The sequence below is a fragment of the Cornus florida genome, unplaced genomic scaffold, assembly GCF_030987335.1.
Source record: "Cornus florida cultivar Cherokee Brave unplaced genomic scaffold, ASM3098733v1 CherokeeBrave_3.0.0_Hap2_Chr10, whole genome shotgun sequence".
Classification (NCBI taxonomy): Eukaryota; Viridiplantae; Streptophyta; class Magnoliopsida; order Cornales; family Cornaceae; genus Cornus; species Cornus florida.
The window spans coordinates 44,600,611-44,626,916 of NW_026775580.1; positions in this window are offsets into that span (position 1 = coordinate 44,600,611).

Sequence of the window (26,306 nt, forward strand, 5' to 3'; positions counted from 1 at the left end):
AGGATACATTTAGCTAGATCCTTAGCTTCTCTTGCATTCTTATCATGCATTCTATTATTCCTCTCCCACCATAAAAAATACAATGTAGCTGTGAACATAATTTTTGCATTTTCTTGAAGCTTCTACATTGAGAATGCAAAATAAATTGATCTGCCATAGCTTGGACTCTTGTGTATGTCTGTAAATTCCAACCGCCAGTTTCTGAAAAGGAACTCCACACTTTCCGAGTATATGTACAACTAGAAAACAAGTGATCTAAAGATTCATTATCTTTGTAGCATAAATAACACCTTGCTGCCAATGTAATTCCACATTTCTGTAGAAATTCCTGAGTTAAAATTGCTCGTTGCAAAACTAACACTGAATGGACTGACCATCTAGGCCGCCCTCTAATCCAATATAAACTAGCCCAATCAACCTCTTCAAGTTTTACTCTGACAACTTCCCATGCTGCTTTAAAACAAAACATATTATGCCACAGAATCATATCTTCACCACCATGGATCACCTGAGTTGTAAACACCTGCATCAAATCCTGATTAGTATTCCTCAGCCTATCAACATCCTATTGACCTTCTGTAATAAAATCCTTCATACAAATCTTCTTATCCCTGCTTAAGAATCCTAGAATCCGATGATTAAAAATATCTCTTAAGAATTTACCATCACACCAAGGATCCAAAAATACTTTGATATTATGTCCATCACCAATTTTATATCTACAATTAACCTTAATATAGTCTCTGATAGCTACTATACTCCTCCAAATAGCAAAATGATTCCCTTTTGGAACAACATTCCAGAATGAATCTCTCTTCAAATAGCACTTTCTAAACCATGCTACCTATAATCTGTCCTTGGATAACAGGAAGTCCCAAGCAAGACACATTTTCCCAACAACATCAACATCTTCAATTCTTCTAAGACCCAAACCCCCTCTTTCTTTAGGGACATTAATCTTCTAACATCTCAAACCATGCATTTTTTTTCCTGTTTTCAACATAACCCCAAACAAAATTCCTCATTCTTCTCTCTATATAACTAGTCACAGCCATAGGAAGAGAATAAACTGAAGTCCAGTACTGAACCATGGGAATTATCACAGCTCTACGAAGTTCCACCCTACCTGCCAGACAAATGTAGCCCATTCCATCTAGAGGTAACAAATATAATTTTATCCACCAAACTCATACAATCAATTCTCCTCAGCATCCTATCTGAAATAGGTAAACCCAAGTAAGTAAAAGGTAGCTTCCCTACCTTACAGCTCAAAGTTCTAATAATAGATTTTTTTCTTTTAACTGATTTAGTAAAATAAACTTCAGATTTATCCTTATTCACTGCTAAACCAGAGGTATTTTCAAATTGAATCAACAACCTTTTCACAGTTAAAACACTTCCTATGTTTGCTCTGATCACTAACAGCAAGTCATCAGCAAAAAAATTGATGCGTAATGGGGATTCCAACCTGCACAGCAGCCTCTGAAGGCACCACAGCACCTCTCTCTGCTTCCCAGTCCATCATCCCAGAGACATAGTCAATAACTAAAGTAAACAAAAGGGGGGATAGTGGACATCCCTACCTTAAACCCCTCTCTGGTTGGAAAAAACCTTGAGAAGAGCCATTAATGAGAATGGAAAACCAAACAGAAGATATACATTCTTTGATCCACCTAATCCATTGATCCCCAAAACCAAACAGCTTTAACAACTTAAACAAAAAGGGCCACTGAACTGTATCGTATGCCTTTCTCAGGTCAATCTTCTATGCCAAAGTTGGCTTTGCCCTCTTTGCACCAAACCCCTTCATAAGCTCATTAGCTATAATGATGTTGTCTTGAATTCTTCTATCTTGAAGGAAGGCGGTTTTTTCCTTACCAATAATTTTCCCCAACACCTTAGCTAATCTATTAGCTAAAATCTTAACCATCACTTTATAAAACGCATTACAAAGTGAAATAGGCCAATAATCATCCACCTGAACTGCATCCTTCTTCTTTTGAATCAAAGTAATAAAGTGCTATTAGCACCTTTACCCAAGACTGGATTTCTAAAAAATTGTTGAATAGCTTCAATAAAATCATCACCAACAATTGTCCAATACTATTGATAAAACCTTGCTATAAATCCATCTGGCCTTGGGGCTCTATCTGAGCCCATATCAAAGACTGTGATTTTCACCTCCTCCTTTGTAATCTCAGCCTCCAACATACAAACATCTTCAAAAACCAAAGTATTCCTAAAATACTTTTGTTCCGGATCAGATAATTTAGAAATACCACTTGAATACACTTTCTGATAATGATCAATAAACAGATCACTAATCATAGAAGGATCAGTCACCAAAGCCCCTTCATGTTGTAATGCTGTCATATTATTCTTTGCTTTGTGTTGTTTAATCTTATGAAAGAAAAACTTTAAGCACCTATCCTGCTCTTTCACCCATCTGATTCTAGATTTTTGAGCTAAAGTAATAGTTTCATTTGAAATTGCAGCTTCCAAATTAAGTTTACACTCATTCTCCACCTGAATCAGCACCCCATTCATTAGATCAGCAGCCAGTGAAACTTGAGCATCTGCTAAATTCTTCCTGCATAATAGCACTTCTACATAAACGGAACCAAATTTTTCAATATTCCATTGTTTGACATCCTTCTTGTAGAGCTTCAGCTTGACTAAGAGCTTTGTGATTGAATCGCCATTGAATTGAGAGTTCCAAGAAGCTGCCACAATTTCTTTCACCATAGATTGCTTATTCCACACCAGTAAAAACCTGAATGGTTTGGGACCTGCAACAATCTTAATGGGTAAATTAATGCATAAGCCCCAATGATCTGAAGTCATTGGAGGAGTTAAAATAACATTTGAATCAGGATACACCAAAGCCCAATCCTCATTCGTCAATCCTCTATCTAACTTAACATATATCCTCCTACTACTAAACCTCTTGTTGTAGCAAGTATAAACACCAATGGATGTGGACATATCAGATACAGATAAACACAACTTGTCAATTGTGTTATTGAAGTCTATAAATACCCTAGGAGGGTGAGTTTTGCCACCCAACTTCTCATTATTAAACCTTACAATATTCCAATCACCCAATAACAACCATGGACCATCAACTTGCTGACCAATATCTTCAAGATCCCTCCATAACTGTAATCTCTCAGTAGCAGTGTTTTTAGCATAAATAAAAGTGACAGAAACTTATATTAGTCCTTTTAATGCTCACATTTAAATGAATCAGCTGATCCTTAGTCATCAAGATAGTTACACCCAATTTCACATCATCCCATCCACACTAAATACGGCCACCTGCATCAGCCACATAATTATTAACCTATTCCCAATTACACCTAATCCTATTTTTGATTTTCTGAAAATTGGTAACATTAACTCTGCTTTCCACCAAACCACACAGAAAAATTGAGGATTCACTCAACCAGGCCATAACTTCCTTCTGCATAATTTACCTATTGAGCCCTCTAACATTCCACATCCCTATCATTGAAATACATTTGGTGGAATAACCCCACCTACAACCATCCCTCTAGTGATTCTCACACTAGTATCAATCTTAGCTTCCTTTCTTTTGTTCTTCTTCTTTTGTTTTGTAGAAGATCCCTTTACTGGAGAACCTGAAGCCCCATCTTTACATTCCACTTTATCTTTCTCCTCTTGAACCTTTTCAACCAGAGCAGGCAAAAATTTTCCACAAAATGTTGCGTCTCTTGAGTCTCCATAACAACTTCTTGTGTAGATACTTTAATTTCTAAAACAGACTATTATAGACACTTATCATTGCTACTTTTATCCAACATAGGTGTTGGAGAAATCACCACCTCTCCATCAATTACCTCAGTATTCAAAACCTCTTATCTTTTAGAATTTTTGTCAAGCACTTGAAATGCATTAGAGGAAATAATCTGCTTCTGTACCACTGGTTGTCCAATCTTTGACTTTCCTTTAGATTTTTCTGAACTGTAAATCCTTCTAAGTCATCAGTCACATCATTTGGCACATCTTCTACTTGGATACTCAGCAAATCCTTTGCCACTAGATCAATACTCTTTGTCTTCATCACCCATTGCTCCTTCGGCTTGATAACTTTATGTTTATTAAGAGAACACATGGCCTCATTATGATCCATACTTTTACAATGCTTACAAACCTGAGGCTTCCACTCATATTCAACCTTTACTTTACAAGGCAATCCATGTAACCTAGATTGAATGAATTCAGGAAAAACACCATCGATCTCCATCTCAGCCAAAACTCGAACATACAGTCCCTTATCTCGGCTTTCTACCACATTATCCATATACAATGGCTTAGCTATATTGGATACAATCTTTGAAATAGACGTACCACTTCGTGCATGTACAGGCAAGTCACAGACCTTCATCCATATTGGAACTGTAGCGAGTATATCCCTTTCTAACTGAATACTCTTATGCCATTTCTTCACTATAATGGCACGACCCTGGAATGTATGGAATCGAGTAAGAACTTGGAGCAAATCCTCCTCAGAAGGAAAACGAACCTGAAAAAAACCATCTTTCATTGAAACTACTACCACATCCGTATTCGATCTCTTCTGCACGTAGGCTTTGAAATAAGGAAAATATGGCTTGCTTCCAAGCACATAGCACACAACCGAATTCTTCCAGGACTTCATTTCTTCCACAATATCTTCATCCTCAATGATGACAACTTCTTTACTGCGACTTTCACTATAGTACGTAAGAGGTGTAAAACCCTTAGAGGTTGTATTAAAAAGCGAACTCCAAGAAGGACGACTACCAATAGGGTCTGCCGCAGGTGGCACTCTACCCACCAGCGAGGAGGGTTGCCCCTCCTCCATCATCAACAACCCTGGGAAAACCTAGAAAACCCTAGCAACCCTAATCGCCTAAAAAAAAAAGAAACTAAAATGATAATCCTTTAATAAAACCTCAGAATAAACCAGGTTACTTAATCTAGTTTTGTGTTGTCATGTCCTTACTGCATGCCGGAAGGAGTTTTACACCCAAAGCAACTCAATTTGGACTCTACGAAGTTTGTACAGAGTATGCTGCGAAACCCAAAAGCCAGCAACAATAAGGATGACGGAAAAGAGATCGATAAGGAAAATTTTCCATATCTCAAATTTATTGTTGTTTGAGTGTTAAAGGAATTACTGGAGACTTATAAAATTTAATTCAAGGAAAGAGAAAGAAAGAAAATGCATAGGAAGCGTGTGTTAAAGAGAGTGCAGAAGAAGGTGTAAAAAGAAATAGGAGGCAAAGAGGTTTATAGAGGAATGGTATTGAATGACTTTGAAGAAGGAAAATTGGTGTGGTCTTTTTTCTTTGCAATCAAGGTTGAAGAAGCAGTTGATAATTTATACAACTAAAGAAGATTTGTGGAGAACATAAGAGCATGGAAATGTGGTTATTGTTCAATCGACAGAGCATGTCTTTCGGCGTCATGATAAATTTAATATGGAGAAAAGCAGAATTGAGGCTGCCATATAATCAACTACCAAAGAGGAAACATTTTATCACTGAACAGTGGGATATGAAGGTCAAGATATAATCCAATTAATAGTTCACAGAATTAAGGGAATGTGATTGTTAAAAGAAAGAAAGAAAGAAAGATCAAGGAAGATATGGGTTTAATCTTTTGTAATTGGACCTTTGCCATAACAGGTGAGCTTGCATGGCCGATCATACATAATAAAATTTAAGTATTGTGTAACGAAAGGAGATCGCATGGGAATTGTCCTGGGTTCTCTCATCCGATGTGTGTATGTGTGTGTTTGTGTGTGCGCGTTAACTTTCTTATCATGCCACTTCCTACTTTGCAATGTTGCAACAAACTAAAGGAAAAGTAATTGCATCCAGATTCATTAACAATTCATGCTAACAAATTATCAATCTCAAATTTCTTAAACGAAGTATTATTCAGTAATGTATTATTTTGTGGGGAAAGAAAAAAAAAAAAAGGAAAAGAAAAAGAAGAAGATGAGAAGGAAGTGGTGGGGTGAATAAGAAAAATGGTGAAAAAAAAATAAAGAGAAAAATAAATGAGTGAAAAAAAAGAAAAGAAGGTAAAAACCATCCAAGAGTTGGGTTGTGAATGAAACGAAAGAAAATTAAAAAGACCAAGTCTTATTAGGACACAGTCCTAAATATGTTGAAGGGGATGGGCCTAAGCCCCAAGGCCTACGGAAGTAACCCAACCTTCTGATTGGCAATTTAATCACATGACGAAAGCTCCAATGGGTATACACAATCTGCACTGCGTGACTCATTGACAACACTACTTTATTAGGAGGTTTTTTGAGGAAATTCTTTCCTGTTCATCCCTATGGCATCCGTGTTGTGATGTGACGTTAAGGAAGGGCTTTACCCTGAATGAATTCGAGGCGAGCATACTCTCGCAGGGTATAGTTCACATATACCCTTGGAGGATTCACCTAAGTGAAAGTCGTCGTGAGGCCGCAACAGTGGGAGTTGGGCTGTTCCCTAGAGCTTTCATGAGAATCAAGATACCAGCACATAGTGATTAATTGCGCTAACCGTCAAACCAAGTCTATCGTCAATACTATGTGTGTGGTATGTTAAAGTTTGGCTCACGAGACCAAGTTCAAGACTTAGTTCATTTAGGTTTCTCAAATGGAGATTATCATACTAAGTGTAGGTTCAAGCCCAAAAAATATCTACGCCGATTGCATAGTATAAAGTTGCTCAATTATATATTTTACTTATTTTATTAAAATAGGTGGGGATTGTTGTGTAATATTTTAATAATATTGATAAATATATTAAATTATATATTAAGTTACATTATATTAAATACCATTTAATAGAATGGTTTATTATATTTATATTGATGAAATAATTATATTTAAATTCTCTATTTATGTTGTTATAACCGATACACTTTTTGACACTGTAAAAAGGTGATATGTTTATCATTTTAAAGGGAGGAGTATGGATACGTGTATTTGGTGTGATTGAGACTCTAAAAGAATAGTTTTTCATGTCTCTATTATACTCTTCCATATATGTATATGTGTATACTGTATTTGAGAGTATTTTACTTATTGAGTTTATGAGCAACTAGACTTATATAGTTTTTAATCTCTCTATTATACTCTTCCATCACTCTTTCTTTATCCTTTCCTAATTTTGGGTGGAAAAGACAGCAAAGGGAAACGAAGAGAGAAGGGGTTTTAGAAAGAAGAGAAAACTTGTAGACTATCTAGGAGCACATTTGACGGGGAGTGCCGTCAATTGTTTATAAATGGGGAACAATAGTACAAAACAAAAAGAGAGAAAAATCCTTTCATTATGATGGAAGGAGACAGAGCTGTGATGACCGGTGATGGAATGGCGAGACCGGTGATGGAAGGAGAGAGAGCTGTGATGGAAGGAGAGGGAGCGGCTGAAGGAGAGAAAGCGTTAGGGCTAAATGAAATGGGAAAATGTTTTACAGTGTTAATTGGAGGGGAAAAAGTGTTGAAAAAATGACGTAGTTTAGGGCCCAAATAGTCAAATGTATATAAATTAGCGGAGGGAAAAAATGGAGGAAAGGGAAAAAAAAAAAAAAAAAAAACAGAGGGGAAAAAGTGGAGGAAATGGAAGTGCTATTACCAGCACTCTTTAAAAGAGCGCAGGTACTATTAGACCTATACCAGTGCTCTTAAAAAAAGCACTGGTTCTATTAGACCTATACCAGCGCTCTCAAAAAAAGCACTGGTACTATACCACCTATACCAGCGTTCTTCTAAAAAACGCTGGTAAAAACCTAATATGTTGTAGTGGTTCTTGTGGTCATGCACATGGAGGAGACGCTGTTGTAAACTGATTGGGTTGTATCTTAGTTCTGACTAGTTTCGCCAATACCCACACGAAGGTGAGGACTATTAGCTTTAGGTCAATGTGTTTACACATGCCTCAACAATCAGGCCAACACTTTCTTATCTATTTTATTATTATTGTTTTCATTCTTAATTTCTATTACTATATTAATATGAATTATTTATCATGTTAAGTTCTTATTCATCGTTATATTCATGTTGCTCATTTGATGTAGAATTCAGTTTAATAAAATAATTGTTACTTAAATATTCATTGGTATTATTGTTTATTTCTATGAAACATTGTGTATGAATATTGTATTTTATATTCTTTTATAAATATGTGGAATTTCCATAACACATAGCACAATACAATAAATACACAAAAATCATTCAATAAATAAAGGCATGCATTAATTAAATATGAATAAAACCATATAAATCTTCATACCAAGATTTTCATTCATATATAACATGTATACACATGATAAATAACAATGAACAACTTATTAATTTATATAGTTTTATTTATTTATTTATTAATGTCGTACGTTACACAATTAATCACTTGTTCAAATCCTACCAATTTTCACAAAATGTTAAAAGTGACCAACCACTACCATTTGCCAAAGTGATAATAACAAAAATATCACGTCATACATTATATAATTATTTAGCCAATATAATATGATATTCATTACCAACCACTTCATATTGCCTCGAAGTGGTTATAACATATATCTCAATTAGATGTACACATTATATAAATATTCAGGATTAGTTGGCCAACCATTATGGAATAAGATATATATATATATATATATATATATATATATATATATATATATACAACATACGATATAGATTAACCAACGAGTCGTATGATATAATTAACTAATTGGCTAAACTAATTATGGGATAAGATATATATATATCTATACACACACACAATATGATATAGGTTAACCAACATGTCATATAATGTAGGATATAAGTTAACTTGAACTCCTCTGTTCCACAACACGTCCTAATGTCTAGCTAATTAATTAGATTAGCCTCACATAATTGTATATAACATGTAAACATGATCAAACAATCACCACACAATCAGATCCATAATTACAGAGGTTATATGACATGATTCAGTATAATCACCACCCAATCAGATCCATAATTATAAAGGTTGTATGATATGATTCAGCATAATCATATATATATATATATATATATATATATATATATATATATATGTATATATACATGTCAATTTATTCACATTCATTTATCCTATTTCTATGTCTACGATTCTGATACTCAAAGTGTATAATATATGGGTTATGGGAGGAGAAATAGAAAAAAAAAAAAACCTTGCCTGAAGGTTTCAAAATGAAACCATTGTCACAAGCTTCCCAGATCCGATCTGTTTTGCAACTCTGGCTCCTCGCCGTCGTCTGACCTGCTCCTCCTTGCTCCAGTCTCCCTCATTTTCTTCCTTTTCTTTTCTTTCCTTCTTCTTTTCCGCAAATCTCTCTCTTTCTCGGCATCTCCCTCTCTCTTTCATTCTCTCACTCTCTCTCTTTTAATTTATATATATATAATACTATATATCCTATAATATATATATATATATATATATATATATATATATATATATATATATAGTCAGTCACTCAATGCATGTAGGATTCTAATTATGTTTATATATGTAACACACATAAATATAAATTTATATAAATATATTATGTAATTCATATTTATAAATCATTTTTAACTGATACTTATTATATATATGCATATAGTTCTATACATATATACTTACTATATATATAAATTATATAAAATAAATATATATAATAATTAGTCCATAATGTTACTTTACATATATATATATATATATATATTATTTTCATAAATATATACATAACTCCCAACTTTATAGGAATATGACCTTACTAGTCAGACGCATAAATATATTAATGTAACTTAATTATCTCTATATAAATATATAGTTAGATAATTTACAATATATATATATATATATATATATATATATATAATCATACAACTTTGGGCCTTAAACCAACCCAAATCCTTTAAGACTCTCTCTCTAGCCCAAGACCCAAATCCTTTGGTCCAAATTATCCAAATTCAGTTCATTAAACTTAAACAAATAATTAAATAAATAAACACTTAATATTAAAACAATTAAATATATGCAGTACATAAACAAACAAGTATTAACAACCAAGTCATACCATACAAATAAAAATCAATACGCCAACAAATCAATCAACAATCAAGTACACAGACACACACAATCATCATACCAATAAATCAAATAAAAAAGTAAATAAATAATTAATTTAAAACAAATAAATTCATTAAATTCATTTAAAGACAAGTAATTTAATTAAATAATTTCTCTAAAATATAGGGTTATTACACCCAAATAGGGGTATTTATAGGCAACCTGGTGCCTTTTTGGGTAGTCTGAACCATCACCTGCACTGGATGTGATGGTTCAGTTCAAATAGAAGCACTAGTTCGGATCAGGTGTAACTTTTTGAATGCACTGGTTTGGACTAGTCACACCCATTCATGAAACTCATCTAAGCCCAGCCTAAAAAAAAATTAAGTCCAAACACAGGCCAATTCAATATTCTATTTAATAAAAAAAAAAACCGAAATAATATATATTTTGTAAATAAAATACTTATGTTAGTATAAAAATTGAACTATATAAATACGATAACTTGATAATAGGTCGAGACTAGAATTTGATTCTATCTCCTTAAGACAGATTCACTCCGCTATGGTACTGACGGACTCTGTAGCGTCTGTCGCCTAGGATACAACGTTTTTTCTTTCTTCAGTAGCTGTACTGTAAACCGAAGAAATGGGCGAACTAGCTCGGTGTAGTACTCTCTATGAACCAGACTCAAACTCACACTTTAATACTATGTTTATGCAAAGAAGTGAGAAGAAGGAAGAGATAAAAAATTCAGAAGTAAAAAAGAAGAATTCTGAATTTTGGAGTGATTTACAAATGACCCAAATGGGGTATTATAGGCAACCTGGTGCCTTTTCAGGTGGTCTGAACCATCACCTGCATTGGATGTGATGGTTCAGTTCAAACAAAAACACTAGTTCGGACTAGGTGTAACCCTTTGAATGCACAGATTCGGACCAGTCGCGCCTATTCATGAAACCCATCTAAGTAAGCCCAGCCTAAAAATAAATTAAGTCCAAGGACCAATTCAAAATTCCGTTTAATAAAAAAATAATCAAATTTTACAATTAAGCCCAAGCCAAAGCCTGGATTGGGTCATGCGTGCGCAGTAAATGGTTTGGACCCAAGCTTGCCTAGTTCCTCCCCCTCTTAAAAACTTGGGTGTCCTTGGGCTAAAACCCAAATTCCGAACTTAGCTTATTTAAACTCTAATTGGTTTTACTTTATATTCAAAGTGAGACAGCTACTTCCCACATTTTGCATACTCATTTAAGCTTATCAAACACCTTACTTTGGAGCTAATTTTTCATTCACCCGAAAACGGATTTGAGAAAGTAAATATACCACTCCTTACGGAGAGGAACGCGTTCGACTATAGATCCGCAAGAAATTCTTAGCGAGACCTATTCAAAATTTTGCCCCAAATTTCTATTTTGTATGCTTCATTTTCAACAAGAACTGGCCATGTTTTCTTGAAAAATAATACATTTGTACCCATCACGAAGATTTCAATGATAAGAAGCGCTATTTGATTTCTTCCATAGTAAGAATAACAGTAAGAGAGTTCATAAATTCATTAGTAACAGAATTGTCTAAAAAGGATGTAATGATTTCAGTACCTGGTTGGTGGTTGGAATCTCCTCCCAATAGGTTCATGAAGTGATTAACAACATGTTCCTTAATGGTAGCTATGTTGTTAGAGGAACTGCCATCAGGAAATTTGAGAGAAGCAATTCATCTATTTTATTAGCTTCAATATAAATGTAATTATGGTGACAACTAGGGTCAAAAGGTTGACATTACACCAGGAAGTAATGATTTCAGTACCTGATAGGTGGTTGGAATCTCCTCCCAGTAGGTTCATGAAATGATTAAGAGCATAGTCCTTAATGGTTGCTATGTTGTCAGAGGACCCACCATCAGGAAGCTTGAGGGAAGCAATTCATCTTCTGTTACACCTACCATATAATGATTTCATAAAGAAGTTAGTCTTAAAATTCAGAGAAAGAATATGAGAATTAAAAACTTTATTCGATACTTTTACTCATGGTGTTACATCCAATTTATAGAATAGGACCTAACTAAAATAGGTAACTAATTACCTACCAATCAGCCCTAAATCAGGGAGTAAATATTTTAATCCTACAGCTATACTATAAGAGATAAAATCTCAACACTCCCCCTCAAGTTGGTGCATAGATGTCACACATGCCCAACTTGTCTAAAATTTTAGAAAACACTTGATTTGAGACTGCTTTGGTGAGAATGTCGGCTAGTTGATCCTCAGATCGAATCTTAGGCAACTCCACAATTTTCCCATCCAACTTCTCCTTAATGAAGAATCTGTCTACTTCATGTTGAACTGGATTATGGGCAATATCACATGCTGCTTTATTGTCACAATATAGTCGAATAGGATGCCTAGGTAGATAACCCAAATCTCGCAAGAGTAGTCTTAACCACAATGTTTCACAAAGTGCAAGCGTCATACCTTTGAATTCAGCTTCGGCACTCGAGCGAGCAACAACATTTCGTTTCTTGCTTCTCCATGTAACAAGATTACCTCCTACAAAAGTAAAGTAACCAGAAGTAGATTGCCGATCATCTATAGCTCCAGCCCAGGCAGCATTAGTATATGCATCTATGTTTTGATAACCAGCATTTTTAGTGAACAAAATTCCTTTTCCAAGAGCAGATTTCAAATACCTCAAAATGCATATAACTGCATTCATATGTTGCTGTCCAGGATCATGTATAAACTGGCTGACAATGCTCAATGCATAAGCCAGATCCGGTCTCGTGTGTGCTAAGTACATCAATCTCCCTACAAGTCTTTGGTATCTTCCTTTATTAGCAGGTACTTGATTGGACTCAACACATAACTTCAGTCCTTCTTCCACTGGTGTCTTAACTGGTTGACATGCTATCATGCCAGTCTCTTGTAATAGATCTAAGGCATATTTTCTTTGAGATAGAAAAATTCCTTTATTAGATTGAGATACTTTAATCCTAAGAAAATATCTCAAAGAACCTAGATCTTTTATTTCAAATTCTCTGGACAAGTACTTTTTAAGAGCCTTTATTTCTTCAAGATCATTCCCTGTAACCACCGTGTCATCTACATAAACAATGAGTGCAGTGATCTTACCCTGTTGTTTCTTCAGAAATAACGTGTGGTCGGAATTGCTCTGACGGTAGCCAAAGGCTATCATAGATTTTGTGAATCTTCCAAACCATGCTCTTGGAGATTGTTTCAACCCATATAATGATTTCTTTAACCTACAGATCTTCCGACTATACTTTTCGGGTATCATGCATCCTGGTGGGAGATCCATGTAGACTTTTTCAGATAATTCACCATGCAAAAGACATTCTTCACATCGAATTGTTGCAATGGCCAATCCAAGTTCACAGCTAAAAACAACAAGACTTGAACTGTGTTGATTTTGGCGACAGGTGCGAACGTCTCTGTGTAATCGATACCATAGGTTTGTGTAACGACCCTGGATTTTTAACCCAGTGTGTACTATGATGAACCAAAAGCTGACCCGATAAAGGATCCGAAATGCGGACGTAAAAGATAAATCCAAAGTCTATAGAGATGCAAACCATCCCCAAGACACCAATGTGACCTTCCATGAAGTCATGGAGCTTAAGGAAATAACCGGAAGTGAAAACTAACATGAAAAGGGTCAAATGGTACCCTATGGCACCAATGACAACCGAAGGGACAAAATCTAGTTCAAACTAAAGCAAGAACACCACTAAATGGCTTACACAAGATTAACAAAATCTAGTAGGAAGGAACGAAGCGATAAAGGCTTGAAGAAACAATCAACCAAACAAAACCTACAAGGGAACTCTATTTCGGTCGATCGAAATGGAGCTTCGGTCTGCCGAAATGAGCCAGGAAAAGAAGGAAAAGAGCCTTCATTTTGGTCGACCGAAATGACAAACCGGTAGACCAGTTTGTGGCTCGAAACTGAAAAAGGCTACTGGAATTGGACTTTTACTGTTCAATTGAAATTCAAAGGGCATCGGTCGACCAAAACAAGCTACCGGTAAACCAAAACAGGTTGAAAATGCAAAAATGAACCTGTTATGCACCAAAAATGAAAAGAAGTCCCTAAGGGTCAATTGGATCCCCCATTGCATGATCAAATTGAATTGTATGCAAGTGTGTGATGATGTGAACATACACGTAAGTGTAAAATAACATTTTAAATATGCTAAAATGGCCGCCTTATTACAATTCATTTACAACATTTGGCATGTCAAACCTCCAAGTTAGAAAAATTACATTTTATAGATAAAACTTAAACATGCTAACACTTGCATGTGAACAAGAATGCTTCTAAGAAACTTTGTGACAACCCTGGATTTTTCAACCCCGTGTGTCCTGTGACGACCCAAACTAGATTCAAGATATTGAAGCAAAAGAAGCAAAATGGCCTCAAGAGATGTACGCCATCCCTAGGCACCACGATGACTCCCTATGAAGCCACGGAATTCAAATAAGTAAAGCGCAGAAGCAAAACAAGACAAGTCCTTAGAGATGTACATCATACATAGGGCACAAGAATGGACTCTTAAAGAGTTTTGAGACTCAACAGGAATAAAATGAAGAGAAGGGCATCAAAACCCTACAAGAGAAGAGCCTGGGGTAAAATGACCATTTTACCCTAAGAGGAAGGAATTTAACTTTTAACAAGTCAAATTAGATCTAAAACATCCTAAAACATCCTTTGGTAACTTCACATGAAGTCCCAAGGCCAAAGGAAGAGAAATCCCAGATGAACCCTATCCTGGTTCAAACCAAAACCGACACCCTCTCACTAAAACAAGGATATCCTGAGCTAAGATAAAAATCTAAAACTAAAACTAGTACCATTGGAAAGAAAACAAAAAATTAATGAAGTTAGACTCAAGAATCACCTGATTCGGAGTCCGGACGGAAAGGATATCAAGTCCCGAAGTTGAAGGAAGGAAAACCCTATCCCGGTTATAACCAAATTCTGACACTACCTTACTAAAACAGGAATAACTTGAGTTGTAAATGAAATCTAAAGCTCTAATTGGTACCATTGGAAAGCTTATTTTGACGCGGTCAGTTTAGACTCAAGAACGGACCAATTCAGAGTTAAACCGAGTGAGATATGGCCCATTGAAGAAAGGTGTCTGGAGCAGGAACAGTACTCGCAGGCGCCCGCCCAAAAGTTGCGGGGGCCCTCCAATTGTGGCAGAAACCCATGGGCGCCTGCCCAAAAGCTGTGGGGGACCGCCAAATGCGGCAGTGACGTGGGCTGGAACCTCCAAAAATGCAGAAACAGTGCTTTTAGCAAAAAATTGAACTTGGAGCGCGGTTTATGAGGTCAAGATGACATTTTTCGGAAAAACATAAAGAGGAAACTCCCCCTAAAATCACATTTTCTATGTGACGGAGTTGAGAATGGAATTTATTTCCCAAAGAAAATCCCCAAAATGCCCTTATGGTCAGATTTTTCAACAAATGGGTGAAATGAGTCCATAGGAGGCTCAAAACACAAACGAAAGGGTTTTTCATGAAAACGATCATGCACACAAACATAAATAGTAATTTTGAACATGCAGGAATGATCCGTGGCTCCCGAAAATGACCGAGTCAAAATCCGACCCCCCGACGCCCAAAAAGGCAAAAATGAACTTGAAATTAAAAAAAAAATGAAAACCAAAATCATGAAATGGTTTCAAATTACCATTTGGCCCTTGGCCACACTTCATACATGACTAATGAGATCCTACAGAAGAATCAAAATGGAATTCCCACACTCGATGTAAACATGGTGAAACAATAACTTGACATTTTTCAATATTTTCATAATATTTCATGGAGTCATAAATTACATAGGATACAAAATACATGTCATTGGCCTCCAGCCTCATCTCATACATGTCAAATACATTGTAAAGAGTGTACTCATGTACACACTACATATATGGAATCAAATATACACATTTCGACAACTGAGTCTACAAGTGGCATTTCAAGCCAATCTTTACAAAAATTAAAGCCTTCAAGTCAACTATCATCTAAGCAATGATGAACATCACGCACCAAGTCTTCGTACCTGAAACAGCCCCCCAATAACTTCGGGGTGAGTAAAAAAGTTTACTTGTAGAGAATGAGCATGCACAGACTCGATTTCTTTAGAGATTTTTAGACTAATATGAAACAGTTCAAAAGGATCATGCCACCTAACGTCTATGTCGAATGTGAGACTCAGGGAGCATCCTAAGCTACCTTAGCTCATTTCTAGCATAATTCACACCCTTCATGCAATTCCAAACAACATAAGGACATGCTATACAAAGCAACAAGATATAGATTCTCAAGGTTATCAACTTGAGATCTAAAATACGGAAACAACCAAATATAACAATTTAGCATAATTAGAATTTCTAACACAACGCATCAAGACATAGATTCTCAAAGTTATTGACTTGAAATCTAAAAGTGTGAAAAACAACTAAATATAACAATTTAGCATGGATGTACTTAACAACATCAATTTGCCAATAGCCAAAACCACAAGTCATAATTAAACATGATTGTCAACTTGGAATTGAATGCGAAATCAAATAGTGGAAAACTTGGACATCACGTCTCGGACTAAACCAAGATCAAAATGGTTATTCCGGGCATTAACCCGCTGGGAAGACCACCCTAGTGCGCACTATCTTAATTGGGGACAACTCATACCTCCTGCACTAGAACTAAACTCTAGCCATATCACTTGTAACAATGTCCCAAGACTCCAAAATAAACCAAATAAGTTCACAACTTATACATAATTTATATAATGCACGAAACCACTTCCATGCACAAGTAGGTTGAAACCACACAATCCATGCCTTAGAGTTTAAATTCTAAGATGTCATATATAATGTCAAATACAAAGTGTGCAATTCATTACACAAAGCAATGATATATTCCATGAAGAAAACATGTTCTCATGAATATAAATATAACAACAATATTATCCAATGCTCAAAACACAACCAAGTGAATACACGACAAGTCCAAGTCCATGATTTGAATATAGAAACAACTTCTAAAACACAAATAGATCCATGGATCCATTAGATAGAATTTAATTAAACAAGATGATTAAATTCTCTAGATTTCAAATTGATTTCAAATAACCTCAAATTAATATATGTTAAGCAACATATCATGGTCTTTACATATATCAAATCAAAAGTACAAGATGAGCAAGATATCATCAAATATAATTTAATTAATTTAAATCAATTAAATCTCTAGATTTCAAAAGTTGTTCAAATGATCTCAAATTAATATTTATCAAGTACTAAGTCATGGTCATACCATATATCAAGTCTAAAATAGAATACAAGCCAAACACAATTTACTATAATTTAAATCAAATTAAATCCATTTAATCTCTAGATTTGAAAACTCATCTAAATCATCCCAAATTACTATATATCAAAGATCAACTCATGGCCACACCATTTACCAAGTCTAAAATGAGTTATATGCAAGCTATGATAAATCTCTAATTTCTCAAATTAACAAAAGTCTTGCATACAACTTATATTTCACACAAGAGCAAGTACAATCACTTGGAAAAATAAATTATAACACCCCCTACCTCACTAGAGAAGTGTCTCTCTAGAATCCAAGGCAAATCAACAAAAAATGGCAAACCCTTCAAGGGTTATGAAGAGAGGATGAGGGGAACAAAAAGTATTCCCAAGGTTAAGCTTAGAAATCAATGGAAGGCTCTCAAAAATTAAGGTCAAAGCTTAAGGCTTAAGGTCCATCCATGGAGGCTAGGGTTTTTGGTGAGGAAGGAAATGAAACAATGAGATGAAGTGTGAGTGGAGAAATTAGAAATCCTCCACTCACTATGTGATCTTACACCATGGTCAACACACATAAGTTTGGTCAATTGCACAAAAGCCCTTCTTTAAAACCATAATCCCAAAGTGGCCCAAAAATAATTGCAGGACTTAATTTAGAGCATACACTTGTCACTCATCCAGGCATCCATTGTAAGCTTAATCCTAAGCCCATACTTGTCAACCATCCAAGTCAACAAGTGCACCTATCCTAGGTCAACAAGTGGTTAAATCTCCACCCTCCACATGTCCTCATCCAAGGCCTCAAAGTATTTCCACACAAATGTCAACAAGTGGACCAATGAGAGTGTGACACTTGTCACACTTTCCAGAAATTACAAAAGGGTCCTTTTCGAAAATATCTTCGAAATTAAATTGCAAAATGGTCCCTAAGAAGAAAAATAATTACTTTATAGTAATTACACAAATGATCCCAAAAGAAAGGAAAATTCCAAAGAAGTGTGCATCCACACCCCTAAGGAAGAAAGTATACAACTAGCATGCTTTTCTACAAAAGTAAAAATACACATAGCATGAAATTTAAATACTGTGGATGCATGCAAAACCGGAATCAAATCCGAACGCGAAAAGTGAGGTTATGCTAACAAAGTGACAACTGAGAAAAAGACGAAAAGTGAATAGTGTCACAAAAGGGAAAATGTGAAAATGACTCAGTCCTCAAAGGAAGTCGTCAATCCATGGAAAAGAGTCTCGGAAGCCATCCCCGAGCACTCAAGATGACACTAAGTGATGAGAAACCGAACTCAAAAAGGAAAAGATCAACAGAAAAAAAATATCCTTGAAAATCTAAGAAAAGGAAAGGAAAGAAAATGCCGGGTCATTACAAACTTCCATTCTGCAATTCATCCAAAGCAAGTACAAATCTCCAATCTTGTATCCTGTACTTGAAATATGCCCCAATAACTTTGGGTGAGCAACATAAAGCTACTTGTAGGGAATGAGCATGCATCGACCTAACGTTTTACATGTTTGCATGATTTAAACATCATGGTTCATTCCACCTAGCGTCTACGTCAGAGGTGAGACTCAGGGAGCATCCTAAGCTACCTAAGATCATTTCTAGCATAAAACACATCATTCATGCAATTCAAACAACATAGGAGTATGCTATACAAAGCGACGAAATATAGATTCTCAAAGTCATCAACTTGAAATCTAAAATGTGTAAACAACTAAATATAACCATTTAGCATAGTTAGAATTTCTAGTACCACATGTCAAGACATAGATTCTCAAAGTAATCAACTTGAAATCTAAAAGTGTGTAAACGACTAAAGTGGGTCATGCCACCTAATGTCTATGTTCCAAATGAATCTATAGGATCCGTCCTAAGTCACATTTGAACAATATAGTATAGATGTACTTAGCAACATCAAAATTTATAATGATTCATTAAACTCATAAAACATAAATATACTTAACAACATTAAATCGCCAATAACCAAAACCATAAGTCACAATTAAGCATTGGTTGTCAACTTGGAATTGAATGCGAAAACAAATAGTGGAAGACTTGGACATCACGTCTCGGACTAAACCAAGAATAAAAAGGTTATTCCGGGCATTAATCCCCTTGGAAGACCACCCTAGTGTGTACTATCTCAATGGGGAGAACTCATACCTCCCACACTAAAGCCAAACTCTAGCCATATCACAATAACAATGTCACAAGACTCCAAAATAAATAAGTTAACAACATATATACGAAAAATATATATACAGCACGAAACTACATTCCATGCACAAGTAGGTTGAAACCACACAATACATGCTCTAAACCTACAACTACTATAGGATGACAATGTCGAATCTTTAGAGCGCGATTCGTTACGCGCTATAATAACATCACATGTCGAATCTTCAGTGTGCGATCCGTTACACGATATAACAATATAATTCAATATTGGAACATAATCGTATAAATCCATTACAAGTCTAAAATCATGCTTCAAACATAATATCAATGTTAATCACCTGATTTAATCAATAATGCAATAGAAACGGAAATTAATTATATAACCTAATTAATTTCTCTAAGTTTCATATCTCAATCAAATGAACCCTAATTAACACATGTTAAACAACATAACTTATTCATTACATGAATCAAATCAAAAGCTTACTTAGGTCATTGGATCAATATGATAGAATTTAATTAAAACATGATAATTAAATCGCTAAATTCTAAAACAATATCAAATGGTCCCAAATTAACATATGCTAGTATACAAGCCCTAGTCATCACAAATATCAAGTTAAAAACTTAATTAGGCCAATGGAACCATTAAATGGATTTTAATTAATCATTTTAATTAAAATCTCTAGATTTTCATACTTATCCAATTGCTCTCAAATTAAAGTATGTTAAAGGACATACCAAGACTTAATTTAAAAGAACATCACAAGTTCATTTCATGCAAGGTACGGCCATGGAATTTAATTTTTCACAAAAGATAAATATTAAATAAAAAGTGTAATTCTTTTTCAAATAATTCCAATTTAATATATGCTAACAAAAATATTAAAACAAAATTAATCATCATGCCACAACTTAATTCTAGACTATATATATTCTTGAAAATTAAATCTTATACAAAGAAATAAATAATACTAATTTTTTTAGATTTGATGCAAAGCATGTAAATAAGTTGTATAATCATAGAGAACACTCAATACAATACATACAAAATCCTAAAACATCCTCTACCTCAATTTGAGATGAAAATCTCAAAAGCCACCAAAATGAAACGGCTCCGAATTTGACGATACTTCGGGGTTTTGTCGGGGACAACGCCGTGAACAATAAACTCCAAAGAGGACCTACCAAAATCCTAACTTGGCCTCAAACCCGAACTCAAAAGTTGGCCAAAAACGGATTCTAATAAGGGTGAAAGATGCGCGTTGTCAAGACGAGCAATAAACACTAAGGCACTACACCTTTTTACAAAAGTGAAGTGGCCAGAAAAGAAGAAAAAGACCGGCAGCCATGGCTGCCATGGATGGCAGGCCAAGAGAGGGGAGAGAGAGAGAAAAATCTGAAATTTTCTCTTAAGTCACTTTATTTATAGAAAATCTCAAAAAGTGCCCCGAAAGGGCTTTGCCGGGTCCGGAAAAGTGAAATTCACACAGATGCACTCAAATGGCAAAACTCTGTGAATGAAAAAGATTCAAAATGAGAAAAGATGAATTACGGAAGAAACGACGTCAAAAACTGAGTCCCGAGCAGAAAGTTATGCCCCGAACAAGTTCGGCGGCAACTAGGGTCAAAAACCCTGAAACTGGAGAAACATGACCAGAAGAGAATTATAAGATAATACAACTCGACGAAAAGTGAAAATGAATCATGCATAAGGATCCAGGCTCAAAACAAGGCATTTAGCAATAAGTTTCATTAATTGCACAGTGGCCCCTCCAAAAATTGAAAACTGCACTAATGGCCCAGAATGAAAATATCTTCAAAAAATATTTTCTTAAAAACCCTTGAAATAAAATATCTTCAAAAGATATTTACGAAAAACACCCCAAGAAAAGAAAAAGTTTCTGAAAAACTATGCATCCATACCCCTATGGACATCGGGAGCAACCAGAGTACTTTCTTACAAAAGTAAAGATACGTATTTCGTGGAAACCACTTAGAATGAAGATATGTGAAGTCAAAAACCAACTTCGAACACAAGAAGTGAGGTTATGCCATTAAAGTGACAAACGAGGAAAAGACAAAATAGGAAAAATGACGAAAGAGAATAGTGTCGAAAAACGAAAAAATGTGGAATTGACTCGGTCCTCAAAGGAAGTTGTCAATCCAAACAAAAGAGTCTCAAAACTCACTCCAGAGCACTTGAGACGACAGTAACCAATGAGGAACTGAACCAGGAAGGAAAAGATCAACGGAAAAAAAATATCCGTAAAAATCTGAGAAAAAGAAAGGGAGGAAAAAGACTGGATCATTACAACCTTCCCACCTTAAAGGGATTTTGTCCCCGAAATCCAGTCCCAACAAAACAAAAAGGTAAAACCAGGATAACTACGGAGTACATCTCTGAGTATCCCTCAAATCATGCTTCAAAAGCAATCCCAAACTGAAGGACAATGTACAAACCAATGTCATTGGCACCCACGTGCTCACGACAGGACAACCTCTCAACAGGGAAGTGACCACATGGCCACACAACATGTCGAAACTCACGCACAGAACCCAATGTCAGACAAAGGAATGGAAGACAACAACCATAAACATTCCTCCTGGTGAACCATCATACCGTTCCAAAAACAACCACCAAAGGAACTCCAAGATAACCACATATCGAATCAAGGTACCGAACAAAAATGACATGGTAGTACGAATAGCAACCAGAACCCGCCCACAACGTACTCAAATGTGTGGTAGTAATGACAACGCACAGTGCCCGCCCACACTTACTCGTCAATAAGGTAGCATCGACGGCAACTAGCATTTGCCCACAACACACAACTTTATACGGTAACATGACAGTGTAAGACACTAATTCATAAACTGCCCCCCACCAAGTCTACCCATGAACCTCTCAATACAAATGGCATCAATGTTGTAAATCATCATTACCAAAAGCAATCCAGTAACTCGACATTCCGTAAGAGTTGAGGCATGGTCCAAAGACGTCGACATCCTAGCCATTCTCAAAATCCTGACGATAATGCTACAGGTACCTTCCAGCTTAAGGTCTCAATCCTCAACACAACTCCAACATCTCAAAATTTCCCTCATTAGCAACATCAATCAAGTATCCAAAACCTGACAAGCAAATCAAAACCTCCTGAAATTAATACGAACCTCACTACAAGATATTGCATCGAAAGTCCTACATATCTCTCTGAAACAAGTCGACTACAAGACTACACTGTAATCAAACATCGAATCCACATCCCTATCATGGATAACTAAATCCTTGAAATACAAGTCCACTAAGTGGCATACATATCATAATCTCGACGAACGAGGTCATAAAACGAGTCTCTCAAAATCATGCTTGGCAACACCAAGCTAAATTAAAATTCCTCAATTTCGATCCACAACCAATCATCGGAACTACAATTCTTCAAAACTACGCCTAGCCATAGCTAAGATGAGAAAACTCCAGAAACAAGCCATATCTAACAGCGATCCTCCAAAACTTCTCTTAAGAGTCAACCACATCTAGATCTGCAAAACCAAAGCAAGTCTCTAAAAGACATCCTCAAAAGAGTATCGAGCTCACCTCACGAATCGAACAATTCCTCAATAATATGGACATAAGTCCTCGTAAAAATGATCTCACACCAATCAACTCACTCTAAACACCACAACTCCGTCAACAACCACCGCAAAACTCCCCAAGGGAAGACACAAAAGAAAGGAACCACCAGTCCTAAGAAAGACAACACCACGACTTCATCTCTGAAATGAAAGACAACAAGGTCAAAGACTTCACCCCTATATGGAAGTAAGTTGACTAAAATCCATCAAATCCTTACCAAGGACTCAAGATAATGATAGTGGTCCTTACAGACCAGCCAACCCCAAGGCTGTGCACAATGCAACGAAGACAAGAGACTCATTCCTTGTGACGTCCCTTACTTGAACCAAGAAAAGAGAAAAAATCCTATTCTCCCACAAGTGTCGATATGACAACCATGAAAATGGAGCATCTTTCCCACCTTAGGGAAGTGGACAGCCTAAGACAAAATAAATGTGACAACTCCTTTACAAGGAATCTCACAACGAAGCCCTTACGAAAACCCACATACACATTATGTGCGACCGAGGGGAAACAAAAGGGAAAAACTAAACATGAAAGTCATGCAAATAACAAGGAAATGCAACTACCAAGAAAGTAAATCTACTCATATAGATAAAATCAAGGATATATACAGCATGTCTCCACGTAAGCACAAGATCATGTCACTAAAATACGGTAACAACATGGCATCTCTAAGCATATAAAGAAGGCATGCTAATGCCACACAACAAGAAGGTAAATGTGGATAGACCTGCACCTACTCACGCATCACAATAACATAAATCTTACTACTAATATGGTACTAAACTCTGCAGAAGATAAAATGATGCAACAATGAACCCTATGGACATCGCGTCCTAGAGTGTCTAGGTAAAAGGAAAGACCAATCCTAGCCATAAACTTACTCCAAAACCAATACTACAACAACCTGTCTCAAAACAAATATGAACCCTTACCACAATGGTAAGACTCTAACAATCCATCTTTGAATCTAAAGGTGACACTACAAGTGACAATAACAGTGCGATGTTTTCTCTACCCAAACATCAATCAATCGACTTGATCCCAAAAGCGTCATCACGCAAGGAGAACTCAAAGAAAATAACAACTATAGCCATACCAACAACAACCAAATCAATTACTACGACTGACCCCCAAAACAACCATCATCATCATCGATCATAAGGACAACGCATATCAAAACAAAACCAACACTGATTCCATCCGAACTGCACTTGTAGTTAGCCAGTACGGTAGCATGACAATGCCATGCACCCGCCCACAACATACCTGCCCACGAAAATTGCAATCCCAAAGGAATCTTCCTAAATAACCAAGGATCCTAAGAGGCCCATAACCTCAAAATGGCTCAAAACCAACAAATCCAGCACTACAGCAACGCCAAATGAATCACCTCACGAGAGCCTAAATAAAAGATGACCATCCACCTACCCCAAAAACCAATGCTAGGTCGACAATAACCTATACCACCACGAGACTATGACTATAATCACCATCAACCCCAACTCGTGCCTTAATAACCAATCCCGTGTCATGCCAAATATGCAACACAGTCATGCATATACAATTCTACTCTAGCATACATCACATGTCATGCTCTTTACATAGGAATTAAAATCATGCTTAAACAAACTGCATACTATATATACCACATAAGCACATAAATATGTTATCAAACCACAACATGTTATTAGGAAGCATATAAACACGTAGAGCATGGCAACATAAGCATGATATGCACCCAAACCCGTCGTCCAAGGTATTCAAACCTAGGAGCTCTGATACCACTTGTGACGACCCTGGGTTGAAAAATCCAGGGTCGTCACAGTTTGGGTGTAACCTTTTGCCACCAATCTTGCTTTAAAGTGTTCAACTGTGCCATTGGCTTTATACTTCACAGTGTAAATCCATCAACATCCAACTAGTTTCTTTCCTGGTGGAGGATCAATGAGTTCCCAAGTTTTATTTTTCTGAAAGAATTTCATCTCCTCATTCATAGCTACTTTCCACCTATGGTCAGCTAAGGCTTCCTGCACACTGTTAGGAATAGATACAGTGGATAATTGATTGACAAATGAGAAATTTGATTCTGACAAACGATGGTTCAACACATAATTGCTCATAGGATACTTAACTTTACTAGAAAGTTCGGGTGCATATGTGGGTTTAGGAATACCTCTTGTGTGACGTGGTGGTAATTGTTTTCTGAGTAGCTCATGCACTGACTCAGGAACTTCCTCAGCAGGCGATTGGTTTGATATGTCAGTTGCGAGGGACACGAACTCGAAAGGCGATGGGCTTGGAGCCATACTTTCCATTGGGGTTGGCGCTATACTTTCCATTTTTGGGCATTCATCACCACTTTGATCCAAACTTATACCACTTGAATCTAATTCGCCCGATTCCTAATTGGTTGGTCCAACTTATGAGTCATCAACACTAGAATTGCTATCCTCAAAAGTGTGATAATCATAATCTAGAGTCTGAATTTTGTTCTGGTACTCCCCCTGAAGTTCAGACGTAGAGGAAAAATACATCGAGTTTTCATGGAAGGCAACATCCATTGTGATAAACATTCGTCAAGTTGGAGGGTGATAACAGCGATACCCCTTTTGATGAGTAGCATATCCAAGAAAAACACATCACAATGCGCGAGGAGTTAGCTTATTGCGTTGATGCTTATGAAGGTGTACAAATGCTATACAACCAAAGACATAAGGAGGTAGATTTGGGACGGTTGGGGCAACAAATGCGTCAGTGAGAGCCTGTAATGGTGTCCGGAAGTCAATAGAGCTGGAAGGTACTCGATTGATTAGATATGCTGCAGAGGTAAGTGTTTTTTCCCAATACGATAATGGCATATGCACTTTTATCAATGAAGCACGAACAACCTCCAACAAGTGGCAATTTTTTCACTCTGCAACCCCGTTCTGCTGGGGTGTATTGGAACAAGTGGTTTGATGAATAGTTTCATGTGCTTCTAAATACTACTGAAGGTCAAAACTCTGATATTCTCCACCATTGTCAC